This window comes from Astatotilapia calliptera, chromosome 6, assembly GCF_900246225.1.
Source record: "Astatotilapia calliptera chromosome 6, fAstCal1.2, whole genome shotgun sequence".
Taxonomy (NCBI): domain Eukaryota; kingdom Metazoa; phylum Chordata; class Actinopteri; order Cichliformes; family Cichlidae; genus Astatotilapia; species Astatotilapia calliptera.
In genome coordinates, this window is record NC_039307.1 from 25,188,105 (window position 1) to 25,200,946 (window position 12,842).

A 12,842-nucleotide genomic window follows, 5' to 3' on the forward strand; every position below is an offset into this window, starting at 1 on the left:
TTTTTAAATATCTTGCTGCATTTTGTATAAGTTCATACTCAAGTTTAAAACAACAACTACACTAAAGCTATTCTGTTATACCTGTATGCAAAAAAAAATATTTCATAGTTCAGCAATACTGATCAATCTAATAAACTTAAACCTGCACCATCCTCCCTATTCTGGTATTTTAAAGAGTACTTAGCATAAATATTAAGCAACCTAACTAATAGGGTTCCAACTCCCAGCAACAACAAAAATAAATAAATAAAAAATAGGGAACCACCCCTCACGCTCCACCTCATGATGCTTAATCGACGTAATCAACCTTAATTTGATGCAGTGTGAAAAAAAATGCACGGAAATCAATTATTTTTCAAGAAATATTAAATAGATTCAACATCTTTCTTCAACAAAATTGCAGACTGCACAGATGGTACCTTCCCAAAGGAAAAAGTACTATAGCTTACTAGGGTATATATATTAGACTTAATAGTCACTATATACAGTAATTGACTTCTATTCATTTTACATCAAATTAAAACTTTGGGTGTCAGATAATTATTTATTAAAAGCGAGACATTTTAAATGAGAATAAGAAAGAAAAGTATGTCTTTGTGCCCCCTTTTCCCCGTTAATGCCCTATCGGCCCCCCTGGCTAAACTTTGCTAGATGCGCCCCTGCACAGTTACCAGCGTCAGCTACATAGAAAAAGATCCTCGAGTAGAAAGTAATATTAAATACATTCTAACAACAGCTGATCAAGCTTAAACGTGCTGCTGTTGTTCAGCCGCTGGTTTCCTCTTTCTGGTGCAAAGTGGGCCAAAAACAAACTAGAGACAGACTCGACAGAAAAGCCGATCAGCTGATCGTTAAGCAGTTTCATGATTGAAGTAGCAGCAAGAAGAGGCAGTCGCTTGTTAAGCTTAACGCAGGAATGCTTTACAAACATTCAGAGATGGACTTACACACTTGCTTTACTTCTCTCGGGGATAACTTTGTCGGAGATGAAATGCCGGGTTGCTAGCGAAGCTCCACATGCTATCCAGACCACCGATAGGTCCCGCATGCCACAGCCGCTCTATCACGTGATGCATACTGCTCCGACGTGCTAACGTTCTGAGGTGAGTTACGGCGTGTTGCAAGTTTTGTGAGGTGCTTTCGTGATATTTAATGGATCGGATTACATTTTTTATTTTTCTCCGATATCCGATCCAGTAATTTAGGTCAGTATCGGACCGATACCGATACGTAATATCGGATTGGTCCATCTCTAGTATAAACCTCAAATATCTGCTCAGTTTATCAAGACACCACATATTTTCAAAAGCGCTCCGACGTTTTCGGAGACGTCTGTTGCCCACCATCTCGATTGTGAGCCGGGGTTCAAGGCTCACTAGAGCCGGTGAGAACCCCGGACTCCGGGCAAATCGTTTTCAAACCCACTGCCATTTTTCGCTACTCAGGTTAAACATGATATATGAGTCACTTAGATAACTTAAAAATTATATTGTTTGGCTTTTTTTTTTTATTGTCTTATTTGTTCCTGAGTAAATCGGTTTGGCTGAGATTAAAGTTATAGTTTTTACACAGCTGAATAAACTTCAAGCAGACAACTGATTATCAGAAGTGTGAGACGCTCGAGAATATACTCCGGTGTCCCGTTATATTTTAGATAGCAAGGAGCAGACGGCTGAGTTTATTAAACGCCACCAAACAATCGTCAAATTTCATTAAAATTTAATAAACTATCATCTTGTCGTGATTTTTAGTTAGCACATACTTGAACCACTTAAAGCTGTAAGCTAATGATAGTTATATAAGAGCAGATGCATGCTGGTGCAATAAGCTGTACGTTTTACGTCCAATGGATGCATGATCTGATTAGTTGACTAATCGCAAAAATAATAGGTGACTAGTCGACTATCAAAATAATCGTTTGTGGCAGCCCTAATTACAAGAAATAATATCATTGCTAGTATAATAATATTACTCTAAAAATACAAAGTCAGTGAGATAATCTTACAGAAAAACGAATCATGTGAGAAAAGAAAGTTTTCATGGGACTCTATACAGTCCTGTGCTGCTACCATAGGAATTAGTAAGTAGCAGCCAGTTGCTGCTAATCAAACAAACTTGATTGATTGATCATCAATAAGCATGAGCACATCTATAAAAGCAGAGGTTTGAGCAGTTTGCTGCTCTGAAGCATTCAGGTGAATGTTAATATAAAACCACAATCTTCCCAAGAGTGGACGGCCCAGCATATACACCCCAAGGTCAGACTGTGCAATGCTCAGAGAAATTGCACAAAACTAAAAAGCTAAATGTAAGACTCTACAGGCATATTAAGGCATATTAAATCTCCATGACAGTATGGATTATTTGGAAGAGTTGCCAAAAGAAAGTCTCTTTTTTCTGTAAAGAACATGACAGCAAAGGTTAGATTTGTAAAATTGTATCTGAGATTTCTAGAGCAATGTCCTTTGGACACAAAAGACCATGTTAGATAATTTCTTTGCAATGCCTCTAAGCAAAAAAAAAAAAAAAAAAAAAAAGCCAGAGTGCTAGCATTTTAGTAAGCAAGCTCACATTTCTGGCATTTTATATTCTTTACATTGGCTAATAATAGATTTTAGGATTTCATTTTAAAATTCTCATATGTAAAATTTTTATTTTATTTGCATAAAGACCACTAGTCTGGACTATTTAGCACCTCATGTGTGAAGTACGGTGGTGGAGGGGTGATGACTTAGGCCACAAGACTTGCATAAGCTAATGCCCACAAACCTCAATGAACTGATTCCTTCACGATAAAGACCGATAAAGTCATACAGAAAACATACTGCAGTTATTGCTGATAAAAGCTAATGAAACATGGTGTGAATTTAGTTTTTCAGAGAACTGCACACAGTTCTGTGAAATTTTCTTTTCCACTTTTCTGCAGAAAAAAAAGGGAACATACCTAATTTAATTTAATAAGGGAGGCAAAACAGTTGTTTTATTATAGCTGTGACATTTTAATATTCTGCACTAGCACAGCACTAATTAGACATTTGCATGACATTCATTCATTACAGAACTTAGACCTCGTGATGAAATTTGGTAGCGTCTTCATAAAAAAGAGTCGGGCAGTAGCTTCACGTTTTGTGCACAGCAAGACTCCCAGCAAACAAGTCAGGAAGAAAGCAAGAGCTCTGTAGTTTAACTAATTTTAGTATGGCAGACTTGAACAGCAGTACTTTTCTGCACTTGTGACATTGTGTGACATTGCCACAATGATGGTGAGGGAAGCAAAGTGGCCATCAGACAAGAGACAGTCCTTATCTGAGGACTGTTACTCTCGTAGGTTATCACTGCTGAGCTGTCCACCCAATCACTACCAAGACCTTTCTTGGATATCTCTGAGATTGGTTCTTGTAAAAGCATGTGTGTGTGCACACGCGTGTGAGTCCCCTCTAGCTCTCTCACTCTTTCTGCAGTTTCCCTGTCTACTTCCACCCCATCCCCCCCTTCTGGCAGTAAACACTTGCACTTACAGAAAATTCCCACCACATTGACACTCATCCAGCTAAAGCAAGTGGTGGTGCCAAAAATATGTCAAGTCGCCGTCTTTTACACATCATGATTATTGACAGGGCAGGATTAACTGTGGCTGGGATTCTCCATACTTCAGCAGTTCATAATTGGAGTGACAATTCACCATGGAACAGTAGCTGTTCAAACTGCCTCCTGAGATGTGGTTAATATCTGCCAGTCAAACATTCCTCAAATCAGGTATACAGGAGAATAACACAATCTGCAAGGATCACTACACTGAAAAACAATATGGCATGGAGTCAATGAAAACACACATTTGTAATGGCATTTTCTTTTGTCAAATTTGGTATCCTTAGAGTTTACCAAAGACTCAAAAACATTTATTTCAGGCTTAGCAGTATCCCACAAGGGCTTGTCTGAAAACTGTGGAGAGCTGGGAAAACACACAGTGGAAATATGTCTGCTCAGCGCAAATAACAGAGTTTTATGTTTAGCGGATAATTCAACCCAGCTTAACAACTTGAAATGAGGAATATCAATCTTGCAAAGTCATATCGACCATGAAATAACTAGTGTACCGTGTGTGGTCATCACGCCAATAGGTAAAGTTCTCAGAAAAAACTTAGAAAACGCTGTGACCTGTACCTTTTATAGCTACATAATTTATATATATTCCTGTACGTCTATAGGCACAAAGAGGATCAAATGTTTGCCTGTTCAAAATATAACAAACTCAACAAAAATGCCAACAAAGTCACAAATTTTTTCATGTGACTGCAATAAAACAATAATAAACACTTTATAACTTTTGATGCCAGCTGCTGCAGTTATGGTTTAAGAAATAAAAATAAGTGGTATCACCTCCAAATGCTGGCAGATACACTATAACTCCTTACTTTGTATAGTTAAGCAGAGTCTGCTCTCTTGGATTAGGGACAAAAACAGACTTCCATCTTTACAAAAAAAATTGTATTAGCTGTTTAGGAATTTACACCTCTGAAAATGGGGGACTAATTATTTAGACAAACAAGGATAATTTTAAATATAAGCATTTTTTCATAACTGGATGAAAATCCTTTGCAGTCAATGGATGCACTGTGGAGGCCACTTTCTTCCCTCCATGGTCCAGTTCTGATGCTGAGCGTTGGTGCTTTGGTGGTGTCAACATGTGCACACTCCCTGGTCTGTATGCAGCTCCATATGCAACAAACTGTGATGCAACGTGTATTCTGATATCATCAGACCCAGCTTTAACTTTTTTTCTGCAATCAAAGCTACAGTAACTCGTTTGTTGGATCAACATGGATCTGCCTTGGTTCCCCATCAATGAGCCTGGCCCCCCGTGACCCTGTCGCTGGTTCACCACTCTTCCTTCCTTGGACCACTTTTGACAGACACTGACCACTGCAGACTGGGAACACCCCACAAAACTACAGCTTTTGTGGGTTCTCTTCTAGCACAACAACTCTGAGGACAAAATGTTCACTTGCTCCCTAATATATCCCACTAACAGACGCCATGATGAAGAGATCATCAGTGTTATTGCCTTCATCTGTCAGTGGTCATAGTGTAGTCTCTCTCTCTATATATATATAAAAACCCTATATGAAAAGGTTTAAGGCAGTATGATTTTTATTCTTGAATTGAGATAGCTATCTAGTATAATCACAAGAGTACTAGCAACTTCTAGTATGAAAAAAAGACGTGTTTAAGGGTTTGAACTCTGTCATTTTTAAATTGTGCAGAACGTGAACCGAGAGTCCTCTAATTTGATTTCAGCAACAACACATTTCACAAAACATTTTGAAGGTGTTTCCCCCCTCAGGGAAATGTTGGGAAATCACTGGGACTTTGGGACTCCTCTCATATAACCTCTATCCAATTTCCTTAGTAAGAGTGTGTGTGTGTGTGCGTGTGTGTGTGTGTGTGTGTGTGTGTGTGCGTGTGTGTGTGTGTGTGTGTGTGTGTGTGTGTGTGTGTGTGTGTGTGGTAAACGGACCCGCAGTCTGAGATAAAGCTGTGATTGGTTCTTTCTCCATTGGCCTCCAAATCAAACATCTTGCTCTATACTTTAAGTGCATATGGTGTGAGTGTGCATGTGAGTGTTCATCTGGCTCTTTCTGGCGGCCAGAGAAAGAAATGGGAATTATAGCAGCACAGTAAAAAAAAAAAAGCCCTCTCCTTGTGTTTTATTGGATTGAATACATTTTATGGCTGCTTTATGGAAATGACCAGGCATGCTCCATTTCCTGTTTTACTCAAATGAAGCCTTTGTTTGTCGCACCATGGTTCACATCACAAAAACCGATCAAAATTCCTCACCATGGTCAGTTACAGGAATGCAAACTGAAAACATGCATTACACATCCATTCCAGACTGCAGTGAGCAAAGGCAGGATAAATGAGGCTGTGATTAGACAGAAGAGCTCTTCCAGACGCAGCTGTCCTATCCTTTTATAGCACAAGAACACTTGGTAATAGGTTTGCACTGACAGCAAACACAGGTTTGTCATTAGCAGTCTGTCTTTGAGCCTCTTCGCCGAGGTAAGTGAGCACAAATGCGATGCACCCAATACACACAAATAATCTCATTTACTTCATTCATATTCTTTGAACTTTCTTCATCCTGCTTCTCTCAGATGAGCCTTGCTCAGGTTTTTATTGAACTTTGAAAATGGTACTGAGCTTTAACCCAAGAGCCCAAAACTCTTCATCTGACCACATCTTTCATTTCAATCTCCATCACCAGTGAAACCTGCATATATAGTATCGTGCAAAAGTCTTTAATCACTCCTCATGTGTTTATCTTTATTTTTCTATGAAAACAGGTAATACAAAATACAACATTTAAGGCAAAAACAACACCTTTGCTCTTTAACACAGCCTGAACGGGCAACTTTTCTGCTAATTTCTCTAAGCAGTCTCCAGGAACAGCTCAGCTGGCCTCTTGTAGATCATTCAAAGCTCTTCTTTGGGTGTGGGCTGCCTTTTGATCTGTTTTTTACTAAGGTGATCTCACACCGCTTCAATAATGTTGAGGTCTGGGCTCTGGGGAGGTCAATCCATGTACAAGTGTCATTCTATCCATGTGTGCTTTTAACACATTGTAGTGTATTTTTATTTGCAGTACCTTTGGGATCATTGCTTAAAAATGAAGCTGTTGCCAATCAGATGCTTTTTAATTCCATCAATTCTGACAAGAAACCCAACACCTTTGGCTGAAAAGCCTCAAACATGACAGAGCCTCCACTGTGTTTTACAGATGTCTCCAGACACATACTGAGATTAATTTGAACCAAACATTGGTTTCAAATTTGGATCCATCACTTCATAACACCTGTTGTCAGTGTTATACCACGGAGTACGGAATACCATTTTACACCTCAAAATGTGTTATCTTTGGGATGTTTTTTTATATTTTGATTCAACTCAAAGATCAAAATGAGTTAAACTGGTTCTTTGCTATTTGTCCATTATGTGTAGACAAAACACTGGTTCATCTGTTGAGTGAGTGTACTTTTTTATGCTTAAATGAAAATGGTCAGGGATAAGGACTGTACCTTCAAAATCCCTGGAGAACTATTGCTCAAGATCCCTTTAAAAGAATTACAAGAAAGATTCGGGCTCAGGTTGTTTTATTTGCATCCGCAGCATTGACTAATCCATCCTACACGGACCGGTTCAATACAGAGAGAAGCATAATACAAAATACTGGTAAGTGAATAATCATAGAGAATTCACACAGCATTATGTAGGATAGCAAAACTATCCTTTGTTTATCTGAGTCATGGTGGCTGGAATAAAGCTTTTGCTTTCATACTTTTTTAAAAAACGATGTTGTTCTGCACTTTGGGATCAAAAACCTGAAGCCAGAAAATCTCACTCCTTGGAAGCAAAATATAAAGGAATAAGTGGTGAATCAAGACCTTTGCACACTACTGTAAATATGCTTGAAACTAAGCAGGAAGAAAATAAATACTCTGCTGCTCTGTATTCAGAATGCAATTATCATTTTGTGCCTTGTACCATGACAGCAGTGGTGTTTTTTTCTTATCTCTCATTTAAACAACATAAAAGAAAAGAAACAACACGGTTGTACTATTCATAATATGTTTAATATTTAGCTGAGCAAATAATAAAATCACTTTCAGTGGAGTTCTCCTTGTAAAGCACAACTTTTTTTTTTCCAATCACAAAGCATATTTCTTCATTCAGTGATGAGAATGTAAGATGAAAGGGAGAATTTATTCCACCTGGGAGCCATTCAAAGCGAAGTTGCACTCAAGACGTCAGTGACAAAGAAAGGCTTGCCTGTCATTCTTTGACAACTAGGCTCAAGGGTGGGATCATTTACGCCTGGGTGATATCAGATTCGCTTTTACTCCATCTCACACCTCCACTCCCTCACTTATCATTTTCTCATCCCTGTGTGCATTCTCAAATATTCATGACCACGAAGCCAGTGTCATCTTACAATATCTAAATGAGAAGCCCAAGGCGCAGGTAAAACCATCCTACTATGAAATTCTTAGGTCTTCTACGAATGTTAAAGCAGTCATCTATAAACCTCGCTCCATCAGTTTCCTTCCCCCATCTTCACCATTTCCACCCTCCTTTATTTCCACTTCAAAACTCTTATGGTGGGTACGGTAATAGGTGACATGCCATATAACACAAAACTGCAGATGTGCTACATTTCTGCTGCATCTATTCTGTTTTTTTTTTTTTTTGGGGGGGGGGGGGGGGGGGTGTTGTGTTCCACTGCAGTGAATCAGCTGGTGGCACAACATCTGCTATCAAAGCTGAAAGTGATATGTAAAACTTTTGACAGCCGATTTGTAAAACACACACAAACACAGCAAATTGCCCCAGTGCTCGCTCTCGCAAAGGGGCAAAAAAAAAAAAAAAGCAACATTAAATGACCGAGCCTTGACTGAGCGATTCTCGATCTGCCACTTAAGCAACTAGGGGCTGACGCATTGTGCCAGCTCATGTTCAGGGTCACGCCTGTGTCAACGAAAGCCTCTCTAATGAGACCCAGACAAGCGCGCTGTGCCCAGCCGAGCCGAGGAAATGTAAGCGCAAGAGCTTTGGTACAAGGAAAAAAAAGAAAAGGCAGATCTATTGCAGGGGCACTATGCAAGGCATTGTTTTAATGGTCACATTTTTTTTTTAAAGCAGTCTGCGTAAGGTATATGGGCTCTGCTGTGTGTGTGTGTGTTTATTTAGTGGAATGAGTTGAGTGAAGCATATAAAAATATGCTAAATAGGATCTGTCTATAACGCTGTTTTTAAGCATAAAGCTCTAAAAGCAAAGCTTGAGTGAAATGTCGTGTGCTTTATCAGTGATACTTTTGACAGTCTGACAGGAGCTATTGAGAAATATCACTCACAGAGACAGAGTGAAGGACAGACCAGAAGACAGACGCTAAAAATCCCTAAATACTGAAGCACTTAATAAAATCAAATATTTTGTCCACAGCTTGTGCATCAAAGAACTCTTGACTGACACCTACCATGAACAATATCTTTTTTCTCCAAGGCTTTCTTAAAATAATATATAAAGGCAGTAAATATTTTACCAACATCAGTAATGTATCTTAATATAGTAGTCATTACAATGTTCATCTTTTAAGATATTTCTTAAAACTTCCAATGGTAACACGAGCATAAAAACTACCCACAGGAAGTTTCTGCAACAGGCAAATGGCCCTGCTGACAGATCCACTAGTTAATGCCATTACACAGAAATCCAAGTAAATGGTTTGACACATTTAGGTTAAAGTTAAACCTTCAGTTTAAACTGTTTAAAACTCTTTGATTATTTTATATCACGGGGGCAAGAGACAGTAAGATGCAGCAGAGCATGCTTTAACCTTCATATACGGGTCTTTTAACCTGAAATTTAATGATGCAGATAGGGCTGCCACGATTTGTCGACTAGTCACGATTACGTCGACTATCAAAATCGTCGACGACTGATTTAATAGTCGACGCGTCGTTTGAAACTTTGTACGATCACAAAAGACGCAGGAATAAGTGGCAGGATTTAAGAGTGTAATAACGGACTGAAACAGAAGATGGCAGCATTGCATGTACAAGGATGTCAGCTACTGTTAAACCCCGAAGAAGAAGAAGAAGAAGAAGAAGCAGCTGTGTCCCAGAATTCATAGCGCGGCCCAGCGCAGTTTCCAACAATGGCGGCAGCTAGTTAGTTTTAATGTTACTCTTATTATTCTTTCTGGGTCACAAAATAAACGTTTAACATATTTTCAGGCGAGAATGTAGCTGTGTAAACCTCAAATATCTGCTCAGTTTATCAGGACACCACATATTTTCAAAAGCGCTCCGACATCTGTTACCCACTAGCTCGTTAGCGAGCCGGGGGCTAGGTCACTAGCGCCGTGAGAACACTGGACTCCCCGCAAATCGTTTTCAAACCCACCGCCGTCTTTCGCTACTCAGGTTAAATATATATGAGTCACTTAGATAACTTAAAATGTTATTGTTTGGCTTTTTTTTAGTATTTTATTTGTTCCTGAGTAAATCAGTTTGTCTGAGATTAAAGTTATAGTTTTTACACAGCTGAATAAACGTCAAGCAGACAGCTGATTATCAGAAGTGTGAGATGCTCCAGAATATACTCCAGTGTCCTGTTATATTTTAGATAGCAAGGAGTTTATTAAACTTCACCGAAGCAATCTGCAAATTTCATTAAAATTTAATAAACTATCATCTTGTCTTTATTTTTAGTTAGCACAGACCTTAAACACTTAAAGCTGTAAGCTAATGATAGTTATATAAGAGCAGATGCTGCTGGTGCAATAAGCTGTAGTTTTACGTCTAATGGATGATGATCTGATTAGTCGACTAATCGCAAAAATAATCGGTGACTAGTCGACTATCAAAATAATCGTTTGTGGCAGCCCTAGATGCAGAACACACAAAAATTAAAATATGCAAACTTTTTATACTGTTGTCCATGTGCTACAATTTCATCTGCACACTGAAGCTGTCCTAGGTTAACTTTGACCTGTTACAATTGATTTCAGACCCATCGAATCAAGAAAAATTGTGCTTTTATAGGAACTTTAAACTGTTAAACTGCACATCTCATGTCTGTGTGTGTGTTTTCAAGTGGCAGTGGTGACACGGGATCTTGACAACATCACAAGAACTGTCTGTGTTTCCCCCAACAGATGCTCAAGTTCCTGCAGAGTGTTGCTTTTTGAAGAACCGTGGAGTAATCCTGAAGCAGTGAAATGATAAAACAGCGTAGGAGTGATCATATATAGCGCCAAAAGGGAACAGAGGTCGGAGTGTGCCTTGACGCAGACAAGAAATCTGCACCTGCAATGTACTTAAACAAAATTAAACAAATCATAAGTTAATTTCTAGAGAAGTTATAAAGAGCTATTGTGAGCTAATTTAGGCTAACCTAAATGAGAGTTAACTGAGATTAAAATACAGCATAAGAGGGATTATGGGGGACATAACTTCATAAAAGTACCTGATCTACCATTTCAGTGAGTGTGGGAAACGTGCAAGTCCCACGCGCAAGGTTTCTAACCAATGCTTTGAATCCACATACTAGTTTGCAATAAGCCTTTTTTTCCATTCTTTTGAGGATTGTTTGGCAGTGAGGACAGTGTTTAACGGTTGTAATGGTCATACATGCTTTTGCATTAAATCCTAGAAGTTGCAAAATGTTCTTGCCAATAAATCATTAAATCATTGTTATGTTTTTAACTGTTATGTTTTTATGCCTTAGGTAAAACAGGATATGATATTATATGATTGTAGAGGTTTTTGCTCCAAAAATGTGTTACCTAAAAAAACCCTTTCCCTATTCTCTGAACAGAGGAGTAATTATTCATTTATTAATATCAGATAGGCTTTCTATATATTTTTTGGTTTTTGCAAGGAGGGACGTATTGATTTGGGGCTATTCTGAATGCCAGCATGACAGCTACTCTTGTTCCCCTGTCAATATTCTCGCCTCTGTATCGTAGAACATATAGAAAAAAAAGGGAAAACCCCTAGATCTGCAATAGACTGGTGACCTGTCCAATGTTGACTAGGACACCTGGGATAGGCTCCAGCTCCTCTGCACCCTTCATCGGATAAGAAAATAAATGGATGGACAAAGTGCGGTTAAACCCCGCACCTGTTTTCCTGACTGTTCCAGTTAAGGGTCGTGGGGGAGTTAGAGCTTATTGAAGTGAGAACTATCCATTGAAGTATTTTGTGGTTAACTGTCACTGCTTTTCTTAAACAAGCCAGCTTTCTGTCCAATCAGCATTCACACATTACTCATAGTGTTGGTGCCACAGGGCTGTACTGTTGGTTTTTTTGGAGGACTGCATGCAAGCGCATTTGCATAGCCTCTGCATAGGTTGAATTCCCATAATCCCTCTCTCTGTGTAACCGGACTCCTACGCAAACCAACAGCAACGCAGGATCTTAAATCCCACGTTACAACCATTGAGGGAAAAATTAATTCAACTTTTGCAGGAGAATGCCAGGACAGCACTTCATGACCTGAGAGGTCGGGTTTTACAATGACCCAAAGCTTACAAATAAATCAATACTAAAACGAGTGAAACAAACAATAACTTGTTTTGGAACAGACCGCGTCAGAGTCCTGACCTCAAGCTGACTGAGATGCTTTGGCATGATCTGAAGAAGACTGTTCGATCACAAAAAAATAACAGAAATGTTAATCAGTTGAGATTATTTCATGAGATCAAGAACAATCAAAATTCCTCCTCAACGTCCAGTTTCACATGGGGCAGCTGTGGCTCTGGAGGAAGAGTGGGGTCACCCACTAATTGGACGGTTGGTGGTTCAACCTCCAGCTCCTCTAGTCTGTTAGTCAATATGTCCTTAGGCAAAATACTAAACAGATGCATTCATCAGTGTGTGAGAGTGAGTCTGACAGATTAAAAACGTTCTGTTCGAGTGTGTGTATGAGTGAGCAAAGGTATTTTTAGTGTTAAGTGCTTTGAGTTGTGAATAAGTTAAGAAGAGGTCATTGTTCCTGACGGTACTAAACTCAAGGGTTTACATGGTTTTTCCAGCCTACATTGCTCGTGATGACACAGAGCTTTAGTAACACAAAAGTAGAGCTATTAGAGATTTTGTTTATCTATAATTTTGTCTCGGTTGTTGGTTCCAAGGGTTTGGCAACAGGAAGTGGAAGCCACAGGTGGAAAAACACATTTGTTTTTTCACGCCAAGTCAAGTAGCAGATCGTTAAAATAGGTCATTTCAAGTTAGCTACAGGCTGCGTGCATCCACACAGTAAGTGTAGAAAAAAAGTG

At 39.1% G+C, this 12,842-nt stretch overlaps 1 protein-coding gene across 6 annotated transcripts in view; it reads right to left on the bottom strand.

Moving 5' to 3' along the window:
* inpp4b (inositol polyphosphate-4-phosphatase type II B) overlaps window positions 1-12,842 on the bottom strand; it is a 191,560-nt gene that overhangs the window by 125,129 nt on the left and 53,589 nt on the right. The window lies entirely within an intron of this gene.